The sequence below is a fragment of the Mastomys coucha genome, unplaced genomic scaffold (genome assembly GCF_008632895.1).
Source record: "Mastomys coucha isolate ucsf_1 unplaced genomic scaffold, UCSF_Mcou_1 pScaffold13, whole genome shotgun sequence".
Lineage (NCBI taxonomy): Eukaryota > Metazoa > Chordata > Mammalia > Rodentia > Muridae > Mastomys > Mastomys coucha.
Genome location: NW_022196895.1, coordinates 60,614,912 through 60,634,931, shown reverse-complemented (window position 1 = coordinate 60,634,931; position 20,020 = coordinate 60,614,912). Strand labels below are relative to the sequence as shown.

The 20,020-nt window shown below is 44.5% G+C and overlaps 1 non-coding gene across 1 annotated transcript; it reads right to left on the bottom strand.

Moving 5' to 3' along the window:
- Window positions 1-16,886: 16,886 nt before the first annotated feature.
- Window positions 16,887-17,050, bottom strand: LOC116087931. The gene has a single exon (XR_004117706.1). It is a non-coding gene; the product is annotated as a U1 spliceosomal RNA (small nuclear RNA).
- Between the last annotated feature and the right edge of the window lie 2,970 nt (window positions 17,051-20,020).

Here is a 20,020-nt window from a genome sequence, read left to right as displayed (position 1 = left end):
AGGGAGAATGCCAACCCACCAAACAAATAACTCATTAAAATAGAAGCATCTCATTAATGTGTTTCTGGAGAACTGAATGCTTAAAAATAGGGAGGCATATGGAGGAAGCAAGGAGGAGGGGCAGCCGCTGTGCTCTCCTCTGGGGAGAGAATGAAAGGGCTTAAATTATGCCAAAAGGGATTTATTTAAATTAGACATTAAGAAAGTTGTGAGACAATGCAGTGTGCTATCCAGGATTTTGGAGCCTGTTATAGGAAGATATTTTTTAAAGCATGTGTTTTATTTTGATTCTTTTGAATATATATATATGTATATGTATATGTATATACATATATATTGTTTTGTACGTACACTGTAGCACTGTACTTCAGCATAAAATGAAGAAGTATGTTAGGTCTTTATAGGAGAAAATGAAAGAAATGGAACTGGCAATCAACACCATTCACCATCTCTAACTTTGGCCATGGCAGACATCATTATTTTACTATGGCTTTATTCTTGTTGAAGCCAAGGCAAGTCCTCATCATTCATGTCAACATCGTGACCCAGGCAGCTACTGCCAATCAATCACAATTGGCCAATGAAGTTGAAGCTTATCTGCCTTCTCAGGCTGCACTCATTTAAGTGACTCAAAGTGATTCATACAGAATTTAGCACACTGATGATTTTGATTCTCTTCAGCCACCATGCCCCTGTCTGTAAGAAGTGTCTGCTCCTACAAAAATTCAAATTCTAGGTCCCTCTCCCAAAGACTCTAGTAATTATGACCCTGTGCCATACGTTTTACCAAGCCATCCCTGGATGACTCTCTAGGCAACATTGCCAGGGCCACAGAGACCTGAGTGGAAGAAAGACATTGCATATACTTGTGTCTGTTTAGCCCATTCTGGAGTCCAACTTCCAGGCTAGCCTAGACTGCTCAACTGATCGACTGATTACAGAAAACAGCCCTTTTTGGGGGGTGTTCCAGGCTAGCTCCCTACCTGAAGTTCACGTCAGAGTGAAACCCAAGGATCCACCCTCAAAGAGCCTAGTACCTACTCAGTGTTAGGAAATGTGAGTATTCATTTGCCTGCGACTTCTCTTAGCTGCCGCTGATTATTTCACATTCACAGCCATGGTTGGACTTTTCTAGTTGAAAAAAAAAATCCTTTTCCTCTTCTTGATTTGGCCTTCTTTAAAGCAGTACCAAATCATTTCCATACTTTTTTTTTTCTTCTCCCTAGTTATCTACTTCAGCCCCATTTAGGGAACTGGTGATCAAGAAATTGATTCCATCCACATCTAGCTTAGTAAACCGATGAATTTATTGTGGTGCCTTAGAGATGACACAAGGGACTTGTATCAATGAAAGCCCATGCCCAAATACCCATACACCATTGTTGTTTAGATTAAAACCTTGAGTCTTAGAGGGAAACCCCTTAAGGCACAAGAAGTTAAAGGGGAGGTGAAATGTCAGAATATTTTAAGACTGATGTTCAAAGGGTGGTGGACCAACAGGCTGTTTCTAAGGGGAAAGCTCATTGGGACCAGGATATTTACAGGGCAAGAAAACAAAGAATGTCCTAAGGCAAGTTGAAATCCCACATCCTGCAGGGAAGGTTCTCAAGCTCAGGAACTAGACAATTCAGTGCACTTCAGGAAGTTCCTGAAACAAAGCAGAATCACACGAGCAGTCAAGACAATCGAGAGATACCTGGAGGTGGTGGCACACGCCTTTGATCCCAGCACTTGGGAGGCAGAGGCAGGCGGATTTCTGAGTTCGAGGCCAGCCTGGTCTACAGAGTGAGTTCCAGGACAGCCAATGTGACACAGAGAAACCCTGTCTCGTAAAAACCATAAAAAAAAAAAAAAAAAAAAAAAAAAAAAAAAAAAAAAAAGACAACCAAGAGATACTCTTAGACAAGCAGAGCTGCCAAGACCAGTCAAGCTGCCCAGAAGAGGCTCAGAGCAGCTGAGCTACCTGGAAAAAGGCTCTCTTCAACCTCTGAGTTGCCTGCGGGCTTTGCAATGGGCTCCAGGTTTCCAGCTTTCATAATCCATCACCGATGCTGGGGTGGGCTTGGGTCTGTCTTTGAGTCATTTCTGCTTTTACAAGAAACCACCCACTCATATTCTGGTAAATAGCCTCAGTAAAAATCATTGGTTCTCCACATTGGGCTTTGATAGTACCCTGACTTTGGTCTTCAGTTAGTTCCCTACCTGGGGTAAGTAAACACTTGTTCATGTCTCCCCGTGAATAGTATCACACATCAATCACTCCTACAAATTTTTATCTACTCAACAACCTAATAAAGAGAGTTAATTACAAGGATAGCATTATAATATTTCAGAACTGTCCAGAACCAAACTAAAGTTAGGATACAAAGAAATAACAGCCTTCAACTGGCCACAACAGACTCTATCTCTCATTAGCCGCATAAATCATAAGGGGTTCAGGAGGCTAAATACAGACCCCGTGGAGATGTTCATTATAAGGCCAAAGGGATCTCTTAGATGTGATTAAGGATCTTATGACATAAAAACCATCCTGGTTCCTCCAGGCTTACTCTAAATAAAATCACAGGTGTTCTCACAACAGGAGGCAGAGGGGAATTTGACCATAGCAAATGGAAGGTGATGTAACCATGGAAGCAAGATGCTAGGCTGCTGGCATTGGCTGTAGAAGGAAGGAGTAGGAGCCAAGGAACGCATGTGCATCTAGAAGCAGAAGCAGCAAGGATTCGAATTCTACGTGGAGCTTCCAGAAAGGCCACAGTCCCATTGACAGTTTGGTCTTTAGTATAGTGAAATTAATTCAGAGCTCTGACCTGTAGAACCACACAAGGCTACATCTATGCTATTCCAAGCCATAGAATTCACAGTCATTTGCTTTGGCAGCCACAGGCAGCCAGCACATCTGGGAATATGAGGCTGCAGAGGGTTGGGGGAGGGCCTGAAGTCTGAGAAGAATTAGGTACCACATATGCTGACCTGGTGGAGCTGGGCTGTGCACCTAACTTAGAGAACTGGGATTGAATAGCTGAGATCTGCTAGAAGACAGGAAGAAGACAGAGCCGTGAGGTGAGTACATTGGGCCAGAGTTAAAAAACAAAACAAATTACAGCCAGGTCCTGTGTGCCTCTGGAGGACTTCATACACTGCTGTAAAATATGCACAGGAAGTATGCCATGCATGCTATGCATCCTGTGTGTAGCCAGACCATACCTGCACTGTGCTTAGAAGGCGACTATAGTGGGCAGACTAAACTACTGAGCGAAATGCCTCCCTGCCTGTTGACAGTGAACACTGCAAAAATAGACTCCAATTCCTTCCAAGTCTTCCATCCCTTTCCTATCGTGTATCCAGAAATCTCCTAGGATCCCCCCTCCCTCCCACCTTCCTTCCCCCTGCCTTCCTTCTTTCTGTCCTTCCTTCTGCTGTTCCTTCCTTCCTTCCTTCCTTGTCTCAAACTCACACTCTTTTGGCCAGCACCACACCTGGCTCCACCAGGGTCATGAACTGATACTAGTGAAGCCTGGTTTCTAAAGATAAACTGTATGATTCTTGGTAGGTCCCTTGTAAGAACCAAACTGCTGATCTTTGTGTCAAGAAGATCCTGACAAAGGGCCCACTGAAGTGGCTCACTTCCTCTAGTAAGGCTCCACCTTCCAAAGGTTTCATTTACAGCCTTCCGAAACAGCTGGGGAATCAAACGCAAGAACCTAGGAAGAACGTTTCACATTCAGATCCCATGTGATTCTGTGATTTCCTTCATCAGTAGATAGACACTAGGGAACCGAAAACCATGAGCACAGAAAGACTTATCCACATTCACAGCGACGCTATTTGTTCCTGTCACGAAGTGTCAATACTCTCAATGTCAATCAAGAGGTGAACTGAGAAACATATTGTAGTTTACCAATACGATGCTGTGTCACTTGGCCAGAAAACACCACGAAGTGCTAGTCACTATCACGGTCACCACACTTTAAAATCCTACGCTAAGTGAAAAGAAATCAAATACAAAGACCACCTAGTGTATGACTTTATTCACACACTAAGGTGTCTAGAATAGGCTGCTCCGTACAGACAGACACTAGATTAGCAATTCCCACAGAGCAAGCACGAAGTGGTGAGAAAGGTATGGGAAGTACCTTTGAATGGATGAATGGATATCTTTGGTGACAGGAAGTGATAATTCACATCTTTGTAACTAGAGCTGAAGAGATGCCCCAGCCATTAAAGGCTCAGATTCACATCTAATATCTTCATAACTAGATATCTTTGATGGCTGTGGAATGCTGAAAAGATCCCAAGAAACTTGGAATTGTTTACCTTCAAAGACTAGGTTCTGTGGAATAATGAATGATATCTCATACAGCTATTATTTTAAGATTTGCTTTATTTCTAAAATCATGTATAAGTGTATATCTGTGACTATCTGTGACTGGGTCTATTCATGCAAGGACAGGTACCAATAGAGACCAGGAGAGGGATCATTGGGTAGTCTGGAAGTGATGTTACGGGTAGTGGCGAGCTTCCCAACACGAGTGCTGAGAGCTGAACTCAGATTCTCTGTAAGAGCAGCAAATGTTCCTAACTACTAAAGCCATTTCTCAGCCCCCACAGCTGTTATTTTTAAATGAGAGGGGGAGGCTGGGCAGTTCGTAGATTTCTGAGGGGGACTGAAGAGCCATGTTCAGAGTAAAGAAGCCCAGAAGAGTGGCCTAGAACATTCTGCAGAAGCGTCCTCTGAAACCCCCTGTCCTGGCCAGCATGCACCAAGCAAGGCCTGTACAGAACCCTATCTCAAGCACACTGCTACCCTTGGCCCACACAGCCTTCCTGCCACTAGAATCTCTCCCTTCAGTTTGGAAGGGATGCTTGGCTGGAAGGTTGCAGAACAGATGATTATATGTAGCTCCAAGTCCAGCTTACAGGGTGAGGGCTTCATTAGCTACCCTAGAGCTGGTGTTACGTGCAGGTGTGAGTGCTGCGAATTCAACTCTGGATTCTCTGTAAGAGCAGTGAGTGATCTTAACCACCAAGCCATTTCTCTGCGCCTGTAGTTGTCACTTTTAAAAGACAGGGAGAAGTTGGGAGGTTCATCTTATCTTGGCAATGAGAGCACGGAACTCAGGAATGGCAAACACACGTGGCGGGTCAGGTACTAAGCTATAAAAATGCAGGCAAACCACCCTCCTGGCAGCACATTTATTTTGTGTTTTTGTCCCCGCTCGAATTTCTGCAGAGTAGAACCAAAGAGTCTAATCCCTGTTCCTTAATGGCTATCTTCAGAATGGCTAGGCCCAGGCACCATGTCAGTACTTGGGGCCGGAGAGGAGTGCGTGACTCTGTAATCACTTCTGAAAATGGCCGTGCTTAATGCAAAGGCTCTTGCATCTTCTGCCTCTGTAGACTTCCTAATCAATGCCGGGCTCCAGGGTTTCCCCCGGAGCTGGTAGACTCCCCCTGTTTTCACAACCAATTCACTTCGCAGAAAATATAAAGCCATGGGAAATTCTGTGAAGAAGTCAAAGGATGAACATTTCCCGATGCCTCAGAGATGCGGATGTGTCCCCTGCACAGAAATGGAGGCTTATAAAATGTTATAAACCACCATAGTCGGGGGCGGGGGGTGCTGTGAGGTGATTCTGTGTGTAAAGTGCATGTTAAGCAATCATGTGTATCTGAATTGGGTCCCTAGCTCCCACTTAAAAGCCAGATGTGGTGGCACATACCTACAAGTCCAGACTCGGGGGTGGGATCCTAAGTGGTTATCCATTCTAGGCAAAACGGCAAACTCTAAGTTCAGTCAGAGCCATCAACAAGGTGAAGAGCAGTAGAAAAAGACACCCAAACTCAACCTCAGGTCTCCATACACACATGCACAGACAGACACACCTGTATGCACATAGTATGAGAGTAACACATATACTCATAATAAAAAACAGAACATACTCTGTTAAGTGTGTTACAGACCATGTAACTATGAAGACAGATTACAAAACACTGATTGTTTCTAAATGACACATTCATTCACCAGAATATACATTAATATATATTGAGAACCTACTATTAGGTGTTACTGAAACTATTTTTCTCCTTACTCCATGTTTCCAAATGTGGGGACAACCATTAGTGTAACACTTGTGGTTTATTTCTGTACTTACCAGTGTTTCCTCCTCTGAACACACGAAGAAATGAAGTGGGGGTGGGGTGGGGGTGGGGTTTACCTGTCTTCTCAGTGTGTGAAATGGTTTACGGGGGTTGAGCTTGGCCTGAGATGATATGGGTTGTAATGGGAGGCCAAAGAGGGAAAGCAACTACAGACTACCTGAGTTTCCTGCCCAGGCCTGCCTAAGCATTCACCTTCTACCTACAAGTTTCTCTATCCCTGGCTGGCCATGGTATTTCACAAATGGGCTAGGGCCTTCTCTCAATATCAGGGATCTCAAAGACTCCCGGGGTACCCCATCTCCTGTCTCCCAGTCTGCTCTGAGAGCAGAGTGCTTCATTTGCCACCTCATCCTTTACCCTTCAGAATGGAGTGTCTGACTGACCAGGCCTGGGAACCGGTCTCCTGACGTGTTCCTCTCCAGCCTTTTAGAACCCAGCTTCTTACTGGGTCAAAGTTCCTACCCTCCTCTCATTTCTTCCTCACACAAGGTTCTGCCCAGGTCCTGGCACACCCCTCCCCACCTTCCCACCCCTGTGTCCCTCTACTCCTCTTCTCTCTAAAATCCTGGCAGGGATAACTATGACAAAGGGAGTCAATGGAAGGGCTGAGAACTCATAGACAAAGGGAGCCTTTGTTTTCCCGTGCTTTCTTTCCTGGCTCTGGCCTCTTTGAAGAGCTGTACCCACACACTCTAATGTTAACATTCACCCATTGATCCACAGCACATGGCCTTCTCTTCTCTACCATCTGTCAGCAACGTAACTGCCTGGCTGGTCTCACTGCAGACTGTAAATAAACCAATAGTCTCAACTTCTGGGGGAAAAAAAAACCAAAGCACAGAAATTATGTTAATTCCATTCTAACCCATTTGCATGCATATATTAATATGAATCATGTTACCGCTCCAGCTGCCTCACTGTTACAGTGATCTTCGGTCGTAAAAATATCAGGTTGAAATAACCAGAATCCTTTTCCTTCTAGCCCACACTCCCTGAAACTACTAACACAACCTTGCTTATCTAGAGCAGGAAATCAGCTGTAGGGATGGACATTTAAAGCCCCAGGCGACTCAGTTCCCTTAAAATGGATATTATCTGTGATGTTTCCCTCTCAGACAATGTCAGAAACATAGGGCTGTTGAAAGTTATTGAGAAGAACTTTAAGCCTAAGTGCCCAAGTTCACATGGCACACTCCAATGAGTGAGTGTTGGTTCTTACGGGATCCTTGAGTTGGTGGGCTGCAGCCTCAGTTTTCTGCAAATATAGATGGTCTTCTAAATACAATATGCTCAAGGAAAAAAATGCATCATATTCAGCTTTCCAAAGAGTGGGGGAGGGGTGCCCGCACCAGTCCCATGATTTATTCAGTTGGCTTTGAATGCAAAGCTCCTAGCCAAGGTTTTGGAAGAATCTATTGCGTAAACTCGGGAACGGGGAGGAATCAAAAGCTCTGCATGCTCTCTCCCTCCTCTACTCCATCATCAAGCCATCTTCAGGAAGGGAGAAACTTCGCTATGGATGGGAAGGGTCACAGGCTCATCCTTTAAAATATATATTTTAAACTGAGGTGTAAGTAGCATAAAATTGAATGTGCAGCTCTTGGCTGGGCAGATGAATGGGATTTGATAATTGTATGTATTCATGGAAAAGGCAAAAGAAAGGCTGTGTTGTCGGCCAGTGGTGGATGCTTACTCAGCATGTGAGAAGCCTTGGGTTCAACCCCAGTACTGTAAATAATAATAATAATAATAATAATAATAAGAAGAAGAAGAAGAAGAAGAAGAAGAAGTAAAAAATTTTAAATGAAAATTAAAATTCCAGGTCATGAAGATATTTTATTAATAAAATAAATAAAAGCTTGGCATCATGGCTCATATTTTTAATCCTAGAACTAAGGAGGCTGAGATAGATGGACTTTTGTGAGTTTGAGGGCAGTCTGGTCTACATAGCAAGTTCCAGGACAGTCAGGGGGCTACATAATAGAGAGACCCTGTCAAAAGAAGGAAAAGGAGGAGGAGAAGGAGGAAGTGGAGGAGGAAAAAGAGGAAGAAGTGGAGGAAAGAAATGAAATGAAAAGAAAAGAAAAATATAAAGAGTGGCCAAGCATGATGACCTAGGTCTAGAATCCCAGGACTCAGGAATTGAGGCAAATAGATTACTGTGAGTACCAGGCCATCTTAGACTTCAGCATGAGACCTTGTTCCCAAAATAAAAGAAATGTTCTCTTTAAAGAAGCAGACAAATTGTAAGGGGGGAGGGCTATTCTGTAGTTAACATTTTATCTCAATCCGGGGTTTCTATCCCCTTTTATCATTTAGTTCCCAGATAAAAGACACAAAACTCTTATATTTATAGTAAGTCTTAGCATTAAGGCTGAGTAGCTATCTACCCTCTATGGTATTCTGCCTACTTCCCTGCCAATACACCAAGATATGACTAGCCAAGTTCTACCTGGGCTGCTCTCACTCTACTTGGCCAGCCCTCATGCCATGTTTCATGATTTACCTATGCCATGTCATCTCCTTTCTCCACCTTCTTCCTCATCTCTTGTGGTCTCCTGCCTCAGATACCCAAGCCCGGGAACTGAAACCCCACCTACTTCTCTACTGCCCAGCTGTAGGCTGGTGACATCTTTATTCAACCAACTGTTTTAAATTAAGGCGCAAGGTCACATAGCATCACTTTGTGTACATGAGGGTTCTCTCATCCCGGAGACAACCAGCAGTATTTAGCATTACAGTACATAGCAACAGACCAAACCTCAACAATTCCCCCCTTCTTGCCTAACTAAAGTTGAGGCTCTCTCTCTTATAATAATAAACAACATACAGTAGGAACAATCATGAATAATTATGAAAATGATTAGGTAAGAGTTACATTCAAAAGTCCAGTTTGTTTATATCCAGCGACTCAGGAGGAAGCATTTCACTATCTGTTCTATCCTGGTAAGTTCAGAGTTCTCTATCTAAGTCACTTTCTATTCCAACTCGCATTATCAACCTAAAAGCATCTTCTTAGACGAACATCTCCTTAAATCCTAAACTACGTAAGCTTGTAGTAAGACTATGACTAGCTAGTCTTCAACCCCATCAGACACCTGAGAAGGGAGAGGCATGTATCTGACAAACACTATACAAATGCTTATAAATAAAGAATAAAAAATGCAGAGAACCTAACTTGAGCTAACAGTTTAGAAGCGATGACACCAGGTAGCCAAACATCCACTTAAAGAAGGTACTCAAAATATTTAGCTATTCTCCTGTCTCCACATTCTCGCCTGTAATGCATTTACTGAGTCATTCCTACACCGCCCCAGTGGCCAGACTAGATGGAAGGTGCTAAGTGGAAGCAGATTTGGTACTTTCGGACCTAGCCTCTTCAAGCTACACATTTTCCCCTGAGTAATTACAGAGAATGAGGATGCCTGCAGTTGCTGGAGCCCTGTTTTGTATGGTTCAGTGTTGCAAAAGGGAGCGCTCACAGGTCAGGCACACACACACAGAAGGAAAGGGGGGGGGTACAGACTGCAGACATTGCTGCTTAACCCACAGAGTTTGCAGTTTGAATATGAAATACTTTCTGTAGGCTCACATTTGAATGCTTGATTCCCAGCTAGTGGTGAAACTTGAGAAGGTTCTGGAACCTTTAGGAGGCAGGACTTGGCTGGAGGAAGTGGATCACTGGAGGGAGGTAGCCCTTGAGGCTCTGTAGCCTGGTTTCACTTCCTGGAGTCTCTTACACTCTCTGCCTCAAGAATATACATTCCATATGTGCAGCCATATTCCCATTCCCAGGCCTTCCCCTCCCCCAGTATTTTAATTTAGTATAATATATAACTATAGAAACATTAATAATCAGCTCTCTCTTTTGAAAGCATTTGACATCTAGATGTGTATTTACAGGCATGCAGCCTGTATAAGTTACTTTGTCATCGGTGCAATCAAATGTCTGAGAGAGACATTCTGAAAGAGAAAGTGTTTTATTCTGGCTCATAGTTTCAGAAGCTTTGCTACACAGTCCTTGGCTCCATGATTCCAGACCTGTGGTGAGAAAGACCATCATGGTGACAGGAACATGTGACAGAAGCTACTCATAGCAGACAGCTAGCAGGGAGAGCTAGCTAGCACAGTCTGAGGGGTTTGTTCCCAGTGACATTCTTCTCCATCTAGATCTGCCTCTCCACAGCTACATCACTTCCCACTGTCTAGTCAAATTCTGACTGATGATACCAATATTTAGGCCGGAGACCTCATGGCCTAGTTGTCTCTAGAGCACCCTCAGGGATTCACCAATAAGTATTTTATGGATGTATTTAACCTTCCCAGCACTTCTTAGTCCAGCTACATTCATAGCCCAGATTGGCCATCAAATGACCCCTCTCATTGTGCCCATAATCTGAGGGTTCAGTAGTCACACATGGCTCAGGGCCACCAATCATACTGGTCACTAGAGTTGCTGCTGATGTCTAGCCCATATACATCTTTCACATAGATATATGCCTTCTCTTGTGAGGGGGCGGGGCTTAAGGGTAAGGCAGACAACTGGTTGACCTTCTAACTTCCAAAGTGCCTTCTCTAAAAGAGCTGCTGGCCAATTACTGCCCAACTCAAGTAAATTGAAGGCTGGTAATCCAGTCATAGGACACTCGTCTAGATTGTGTAAGACCTGGGCTTAATCTCTAGTACTACAATAAATAAATAAATATGATTAAATAAGAATTTGTTGATCAATTGATTTCCTTCTAAAAAATGTTGAAATAAAAGTTGCCATTTTGGTACTTAAATAATATTTTCTTCTGCTTGATTAACTTGGGCGTGTAGGTGCTGAGTTATTTTTTCCATACTTAATTGGCTTTAGAAGCAGCTTCTGTTCTTCCTGTCAACCAGGTAGATGACTATGGCATCTAGCTCCACTGTTCCCTCACCTGACCCCTCCTAGCATCCGTTCTTCCCACAGAGGAAGGACAGTGGAGCTGACAGCCAGGATAGATACCATCTGTGGTCCCCACACCTGCTGGGCAGAATCCCCTAGTGTGCTTGTTAAGAACACAGACTTGCAAAAGCAAAAATAAAAAAAAAAATGTTCAGATGTGCTTCATCATTTCATCTGGAAAACTTTCAAAGATAAAATAACTCTTCAGGTCAAGATATTTACCATTTGTAAGGCACATTTGAATGTTACTTGCTTTAATACTAAAAACGACCTTCAAAGGTCTGTCTGACTGCCAGTTATGATTTGATGTTGTCCCACAAGAAAGTAGGCATCAGTAGGCTGCTTGGAGTCACAGAACTTGTAAATGACCATCAGTTTTCTAAGGGCCAAAGGTTTGTGGACATTGTTTCCACAAAATACTAAAATTGTGTTGGCTCTAGTCCTGACTTGATTATCAGGACTTAACACCCTTCCATTTGTCCTTTGTAGAGTTCTGGGGGGCGGGGGGGGTGTGTCTACTGACATAGCTTTTGCTTTGTAGGATCATGTACACACATACACACACACACACACACAAACACTCACAATGCACCCATGCACCCACCCACAGAGACAAACAGGGGGCAGGGAGGGAGGAAGGAAGGGAGGGAAAGAGAGAGAGAGGGGGAGGGAGAGAGAGGGATCATACTTATGATGCTATCCACTTCTTTCTCTCTTAGAAATTGACCAGTGAACCTTCACTGCTCTTTTGAGCACCGCTGCCCACTGAAGGTGAGCTCCCACCCTGCCATCTACTACCTTGAGATTCAGACTCATAAAAGGGGAAGTGGAAAGAAAATTTCTTCTTCCTCCTTTAGGCTAAAGTTGACCTTTCAGGTTTTTACTTCCTGACTGGTAGGATTCATGACAGGCCCACAGGAATAGTCATTATGCTCAGACAATCCCCTTCCCTGAAAAGAACTTACAATAAGGACTTGCGTAGGCGGGCAGAACTGTGGTGCAAAGTGGCGGGGTTGTCCCTGCACTCTGGGGTATTCAGATCTCAATGACTCTGCATCAGAGATACGTCCACTTCCTTTGTACAATCTTTCCTCAGTGTAGGGTCAACTTAAAGTCTGTAGAACCCTCTCCGGCCCACCCCTGTTCCCATGGAAATCCAAGTCTAGCTCTGGTTTTCCCAAAACAAGTACAGACCTCAAGAACAAAGCAACAAAATGCAGCATGAAAGCAATCTAACTCCCTCTAGGAAAGCAACAAACCTTTTTACTCAAATAAAAGGTACTTTCTTTGGCATTTTGTAAGAAAAGAGAAAAGCCAGCCTCTTCAAAGAACCTGCTCATATACCACATTGCCCAATCTGGGTGTTGTTCTCTTCAGAGAGGTCTGTGGACTAGTAGCTCCCTCTTTGCTCTGCCCCATAGGAGGCCTTTCCAGAGCACACAAACAGTAGGGACAGCCTGATCCCTGAAAAACTTCCCATGAACCTCTTAGGGAGTACATTTAGGGTACAGTTTATGTTTTTCTCTGTTGTCTCTAAGGCAGTGAGCACTTCTACCAATGACTAAACCCAACCCTGTTTCCAAAGAGCGAGCCTCTGATACCCAGGTTACCCAGGCCTAGTGCTTTGTGTAACTCTTGTGGCTCCTTAGATGGTGTAGGGAGCAGAATGTCACCTGGATAGTGTCTTGGTTAATCCTGGCATCGGTTATGCTGTTCTAAAACAATGTCATGTTCAGGGGAGCAGATCTGAATGGGCCACTTTGGCCTGGCATGAGATGGAGCCTGAGAACTACTAGAGTAATTTATAGGGTTTATAAGGTTTCTGCTCACTTTCAAGGTATTCCACTTTTGCCTTCTGTGGTGGTTTGAATATGCTTGGCCCAGGGAGTGACACTATTAGGAGGTATGGCCTTGTGGTAGTAGGTGTGGCCTTGTTGGAGGAAGTGTGTCACCATAGGGGTAGGTTTGGAGACCCTTCTCCTAGCTGCCAGGAAGCCAGTCTGCTCCTGGCTCCCTTTGGATGAAGATGTAGAACTCTCAGCTCCTCCAGCATGATGCCTGCCTGGACACTGCCATGCTTCCTGCCACGATGATAAAGAACTGAACTTCAGAACCTGTAAGCCAGCCCTAATTAAATGTCTCCTTTCTAAGAGTTGCCTTGGTCATGGTGTTTTTCACAACAATGGAAACCCTAACTAAGACACCTTCTTACTGCTGTCTTTCAACCCTCCTCTCTGATTTAAAAATTGTAAAACCCAAGTAGGTGTAGTCTGCCCTCTGTGTCCTTATTGTGGCTGAGAATCTTGACACACACACTTTGCACACCTGTTTAGGAATGAAGGGTGTGCACTCTGAGTAAGGCTCTCTGGATCTTGGTGTGTTATATTCATGTGCCTGTGGTATGTGACTGCTTGGACTTGTGTACACAAGGGGGCAGAAGAGGATGTCGGGTGTCTTCCTCTGTCACTCTCTACCTTATTCTTTTCAGAGTCTCTTAATGGACTTGGAGCTGGGCTGGTGGTCAGCAAGCCCTAGAGATATATCTGTCTCTACTCCCACCTATCTCTAAATCCCATAGGGGTTACAGACTTCCTGGCTTTTTTTTTATATATATGGGTGCTAGGATCCATACACAGGTCCTCTGGTTTACTGAGCAAATACTTTAACCCATAAAGTCTATTTTCAGCTTCCTTCTCTAGATCTTACGTCCTCCTTTTGCATTTCTGTTGCAGATATACACTCATCCATCTAGTCATTCAACAAGTATTTATGCTTCTGATAGGCACTAGTGTAGAGCTTTATAACCTTCAATGAATGGTAGTAAGTTTGGAAGACTCTTATAATAAAGGACCTGGCAGAAGCAACTTAAGAGAAAAAGTCTTTCTTTTGGCTCACTGTTTCCAAGGGAACAGTCCATCATCACAGGAGAAGGCATAGTGGAGCAGCTCTGTGTTGGCAGAAACATGTGGTGGCATGCCTCATAGCTCAGTGCATTGGGAAGCAGAATGGGACTAAAAGCAAGGCTAGGTTAGGATGTATTGGTCCTGTCCCCAGTGACCTACTGTGCCAAGCTAGCCCCTACCACCTAAGGGATTCACAACTTTCCAAAATGTTGCCACCACTTAGGATCTAGGTGGTCAAATGGGAAGAAGGACATTTCAGCTTTGAACCATATCAGCTCTCAATACCAGGTATCTACTTACAGAAGACCCTCCCATAACTGGCCCCGGGTAATGGTTTTGATGTTGAAATCTCCAAGAGTTTCTCAGATGATTCTAATAGGCAGCCGGAGATGACAATGCCCGACTCAAAGGCAAAAATCACATCTTCAGTTGCCTGTCTATGTTTATTAGGGATACACTGTCCCTGTGCTATGGGACAACCATGTCCTTCTCCAGCAATCATCAGAGCTTGGCCTTACCTATGTGTTTGCATTGTGGGATATTTGAGTCTTTAAGGATGTTCTGGGCTTATCATTTGAACAATGCATTGAATGTATGACTAGGAAGAGAAGACCCTTGGACAAGAGGTTTACACTGCTGCAGACAACAAGTTGTCATTGGTCAGGGACTTGTGACATAATCTTCAGAGTGGCAGGGGTGAAGTGACGGAGATCCAGTCTCTCAGGTTTTTCTGGGCTTTCTTCCGAAGCACCTGTTCTAAGAAATGGGCTTGCCTCTGGTCTAGTAGTTGACTTTACAAAGCCTCACAGATCCCCAGTGTCTTTCTTAAGCATTCCACGCGTGACACCAAGTGATAAAATTTAGCAGCCACGCCTAGTTCTGGGAAAGGCCACACCAAAAAGGTGTGTCTTTCTCCTGGCTGATGCTCTACGAGTGGCTCGTTATTTTCCTGCCTCTCCTATAACAGCACATCACACACCGGGTGACTCAGAACAGCAGAACTTTAGTCTGTCACAGTTCTGCAGGTTAGAAGTGAAATCAGTGTCCAAGCCAACACTAAGGTTTGGCATGCTTGCTCTTGCTTCCTCCAGCTTCTAGGGGCTGCACAGCTTCTTTGACTTCGAGCCACATCACTCCAATCTCTGCTTCTCCTCTCTATCGCCTTCCCTTATATGTCGAACTGTCCTCTACTTCCCCTTCTAAGGATGAATGTGATTGAGGGCCCAAGATAATTACCTCATCTTAGTGCGCTTACTGTCTTCTCATCTGTGATATGTGATATTCCCCCATAAACTGTTCCATTTATAAGTGCTGTGTTTTCAACGTGTCTTCTTCCAGAAAGTGTGTTGGAAAAATAATCTCCAGTGAATGACACTGGGATATGGGGTTGTGGTAAGGTGTTTAGGGCATAATGGTTTGAGTACCTTTCCTGATTAAGCTTAACTGTCAACTTGACAACCTTTGAGTCATCTGAGAAGTCTAGATTGAGGAATTACCTGGATTAGACTGGGTTATGAACACGTGTGTCAGGGACTATTTGGATTGTTAGTTATATAGGAGGGCCTAGCCCACTGTGGGTGGCACAACCTCAAGGCAGTTAGGCCTGAGCTGTGTAAGAAAAGTAAACATGAGCCAGTGACCGAGTGTGCAGGCAATATCTCTACATGGTTTCTGCTTCAAATTCCTGCTTGAGTTCCTGCTCCGACTTCTTTCAATAGTGGACTATAACTTGGGGACTAGAATAAGCCCTTTCCTCCCTAGATTGCTTTCAGTGAGAATATTTTATCACAGCAACAGCAAGGAAACTCGAACAGGACCCTAGTGATTGCCAGGGTTTATGTAACGATCTCTTTCCCCTGTTGTTTCTCCACCCGAGTGAGGCCTTTTGCCCGAGTTATGACAGGAAGAGAGTCCTCCCCCGAAGCAGCCCTCCTCAGTCTGGAACTTGGAAGTCTCATAAGTGAAGTAAGCTCACACTATTTATAAACTTCCCAGTCTCCAGTGCCCTGTTACAGCTGGAAGATTAAGATTGCCGTCTATGGGAGCTGTTATCCGGTTCATTATACCAGATGAAGTGAAATTACCTTGGTTATAATGAGCTTCTCATCAGTAACAGAAATTATCTACACGTATGTCTACATCCATGGCTAGCCTCCTAAATGTGTAGTACCACCACAACTTCATCAATGATACTCACCACGATGGCCTCTTCGACTCTAGATGTTTGAGATTGAAATTTGGAGAATGCTGTTTTGAATCCCCGCTCTAGATTTTCCTTTCTGTTGCTGTACTAATAATACATTCTGACCAAAGCAACTTAGCAGAGGAGAGGGGTTTGCTGGTCTTACAATCATGGGTTACAGGATATCACTGAAGGAAGTCAAGGCGGGAACCTGAAGCAGAAACCACGGAGCAACATTGTTTTCTGGCCTTCTTTCTTTTTTGTTCCCAGTCTCCTGCTTAATCGGTGGCCTTCTTACATAATCCTGGACCATCTGCCCAGGGATGGTGCTGCCCGCAGGTGGGCTGAGCCCTCCTGTATCAAGTATAATCAAGAGAACCCTCCCCCCACCTCCCACAGACAGACCCACAGGTTAATCTGACAAGTCTAATTCCTAAAGCATGGCTTTCCTCTCAGCTGATTCTAGGCTGTGTCCAATTGACAGTTAATGCTTGTTATTGCAGAGCAATATAGACAGGAGAATAGGACCTTCGGCTCCTGAACTTGCCCTGCGGAATGATGCTGCAAATCTGTGGAAAGCAGGTGAGAGCTTTTCAATGACTTCTTTCTCCTTGCCATGGACTCTAAGGTAATCCCTAGGATCCTCGGTATTCTCAGGGAACTTTTGGAAGGGCGGTTCTTTTAGACTGCAAGGTCTTTTTTTTTTCAGGGGAAATTGAGAACACAGTCCCCCACTACCACAAATTAAGTAGGCGAGTGTCCTGCATTTGGGGAAATCACAGGGGTCAGCACACCCCAAGTGCAACAGGTGAACCCCGCCCTGAGCAAACCACCTTCCTGATCATGGTGTCTCCCCTGCCAGGTAAGTATGACTGCAAGGTCTTAAAGGGTACCAAAAGCCGGGCATGGTGATGCACACCTGTTAATCCCAGAGGGAGACTAATCTCTGAGTTTGAGGAGAGCCTAGTTCACAGAGTGAGTTCCAGGACACCTGTGGAAGTTGGAATATGCTTGGCTCAGGGAGTGGCAGTATTAGGAGATGTGGCAATGTTGGAGTAGGTGTGGCCTTGTTGAAGGATGTGTGTCACTGTGCTGGTGGGCTTTGAGGTCCTGTGCTCAAGCTCTACCAAGAGTTGAAGGGAGAGCCTCTTCCCAGCTGCCTATAGAAGCCAGTCTTATCCCAGCAGCCTTCAGATCAAGATGTAGAACTCTTGGCTCTCCCAACAGCATGTCTGCCTGGATGCTGCCATGCTTCCTTTCCCGATGATAATGGACTGACCCCTCTGACCCTCTGACCCTCTGAACCTGTAAGCCAGTCCCAATTAAATGTTGTCCTTTCTAAGAGTTGCCGTGGTCATGGTGTCTGTTCACAGCAATGAAAATCATAACTAAGACAAACCCTGTCTCAAAAAACAAAAAAGCCACGCCAATTAGTCTGAGAATCTAGACCTATATTTCTTAAACCAGAATAATGATAAGATAAAGAAGGTAGAAGCAATGAGCTGGGATAAGCCAAGAAGACCATGAACCTGTGCTGAATGTCTCCAAGCTCTTGAAAAAAAGAGCCAAGTAATGGGAATGCGGGGCTGTGAGATCTGGATAAAACCTGCACCCACGTTGTTCTTTTACTCAAGAAACCTACCAAAGATATAAAAGCTAGACGTGAAGGCATCTTTCAGGACTTACTGCTACAAAAGAATTGCTATTTTAAAAAAAAATTACAAATGTTTTTGAGGGAAGTGTGCAGGGTAAACACGTGAAGGTTCCAGGAAACTTGTTGGTGTCAGTTCTCCCTTCCCCAATGTGGGTCTCTAGGATGGAGCACAGCCCATGGGTCCCTTTACCTATAGAGCCATCTCACCAGTCTGCCTGGCATGTGGTAAACTCTGTTCTTTTTCTAATTATGTGCATGCATGTGTGTCTGAGTGTGGGTTTGTGCACATGCCTGCTGTACCTGCATTGGTCAGAAGAGAGCGCTGGATCTCTCTGGAGCTGGAAGAAGAGGCAGTTGTAAGCTGCCTGACAAGGGTGCTGGGAACTGAACTAAGGTCTTCAGCGAGAGCAGCACTCATCTTAGGCCGCTGAGTCATTGCCCCAGCCCCGTCCATTCAAACTGTCTTAAAGCAATTGGGTTTCCACTCAGGGGAGAAGGGCTTCGTCCACACAGGACAAGTGTTAGATGGAGTGAGGGTGACCATTGTTTTCTTCTGTCCTTAACCTTTCCTATGCAAATTCTTTAGTTCCGAATTGGGCACTTTAGCATGAATTCTGAACTCCATCGAGCCAGCACCAGTGGCAGACAAAGGGTTTTCTTCTGGACTTCAGGGTCATCATGAGCATCCATTTGTGCTGTTTAGTCCACTCTTGAGTCAATCACATCATGCAGATAGATGATCAGCGACTTTCTTCTTTATTCTTGCTTCTGAGCCATTCAGCATTCTCTTATCCATCCTTGCGATCACATCGAGAAATGTGTACAAAGAATGTGTGCTGTCTCTCCTGATTGGGCAGCAGCTGCAATATGACTATGTTCTGTTTCTCCTGATTGGGCGGCAGCTGCAACATGACTATGTGTCGTCTCTCCTGATTGGGCTGCAATTGCAACAAGACTAAAGGCCGTTCTAGTTTCCTCTTGAGTCTCACTGGAATTTTCCACATCAAGAGTCTCTTGACAGGTTGCACTGTCTGAAGGACGATTATAACCATGTTGCATCTGAAAGACCGCCAGCCTACTACTACACTCTTTGTAGAATAGAACCAAACCTGGTCTCTCCTGTGACCAAAAAAAAAAAAAAAAAAAAAGTGGAGATGCAAGTTCTAGACCTGACTCAGCCAGAAATTCACTATGTGATCCCTCTGCCCTGGGGAATTACCTCAGCTGTTCTTTCTGCTCAGTAATTTTGTGCCTACCTTTTTATCACATAATTCTCACCTAAGCAAGACTCAGGTTCTAGTCATTCCCGAACGAAGGATGCCTTCACTCTGAGTGTAGTCCATATCTTCTACATTCCACCAGCCGCTGGCCACTCCCATCCCATGCATTTATTCATTCATCATGCTAGATGCTGGAAAGGAGAATTACCCAGAGAAGCTCACACAGCAAGTAGAGAAGAGAGAGTGGGCAGTCAAAATAACCCTGTGCACAACCGAGCTCAAGCGTGATTAATGTTTCTATTTTTAAAGTTATGATAGGAAAACTTACCAAGATAACAAAGGTCCAATTGTAGCAATGAGATTCTGGGTTGCTCTTGCCCAGAGCCTGATGCCTCTCATAAAACACTGTGTACAGAGGCCTACTGAACACAAGCTCTTCAAACCTTATGACTTGCAAATCCTTGATTCTGTTTCACTAGTGGCAGGCTCGGACCCAGCTCTGCAGAAGGTGGTCAGACTTTAAATAACCTGACACTTCCAGGAATTGAAGACATTTCCTAGCAAGGGTCAGACTAATCAAGGAGGCTGGTTATAGACTGACAACATGTCCAAGCCGATCACACGACTAGTATGAAGCAGGAATGAGGATCTCAGAAGCATCGCATCAATTGTAAGAGAAACTGAAACATTCCTCTTACACTGCAGTATTGAGAAGCTGGAGCCTGGTAGCCATGTCTGTGCCACTCAACCGGACCCCTGACCAAAAGTAAACACCAAACTAAGCTATAGTATTTGGTGCTGTGGCCACAGCTAACCTGGCAAAGGAGCATCTATCCGAAGTCAAAAAAATGCTTCTTTGAGGGTTTTCAAATAGGACCTAAGGAAGGGACCCAACAGATAGGTTCCAAGATGCTGAGGATGTCAGCGTGCAGCAGGAGACTGCAGGGGTTGCTATGGAGAGAGGAA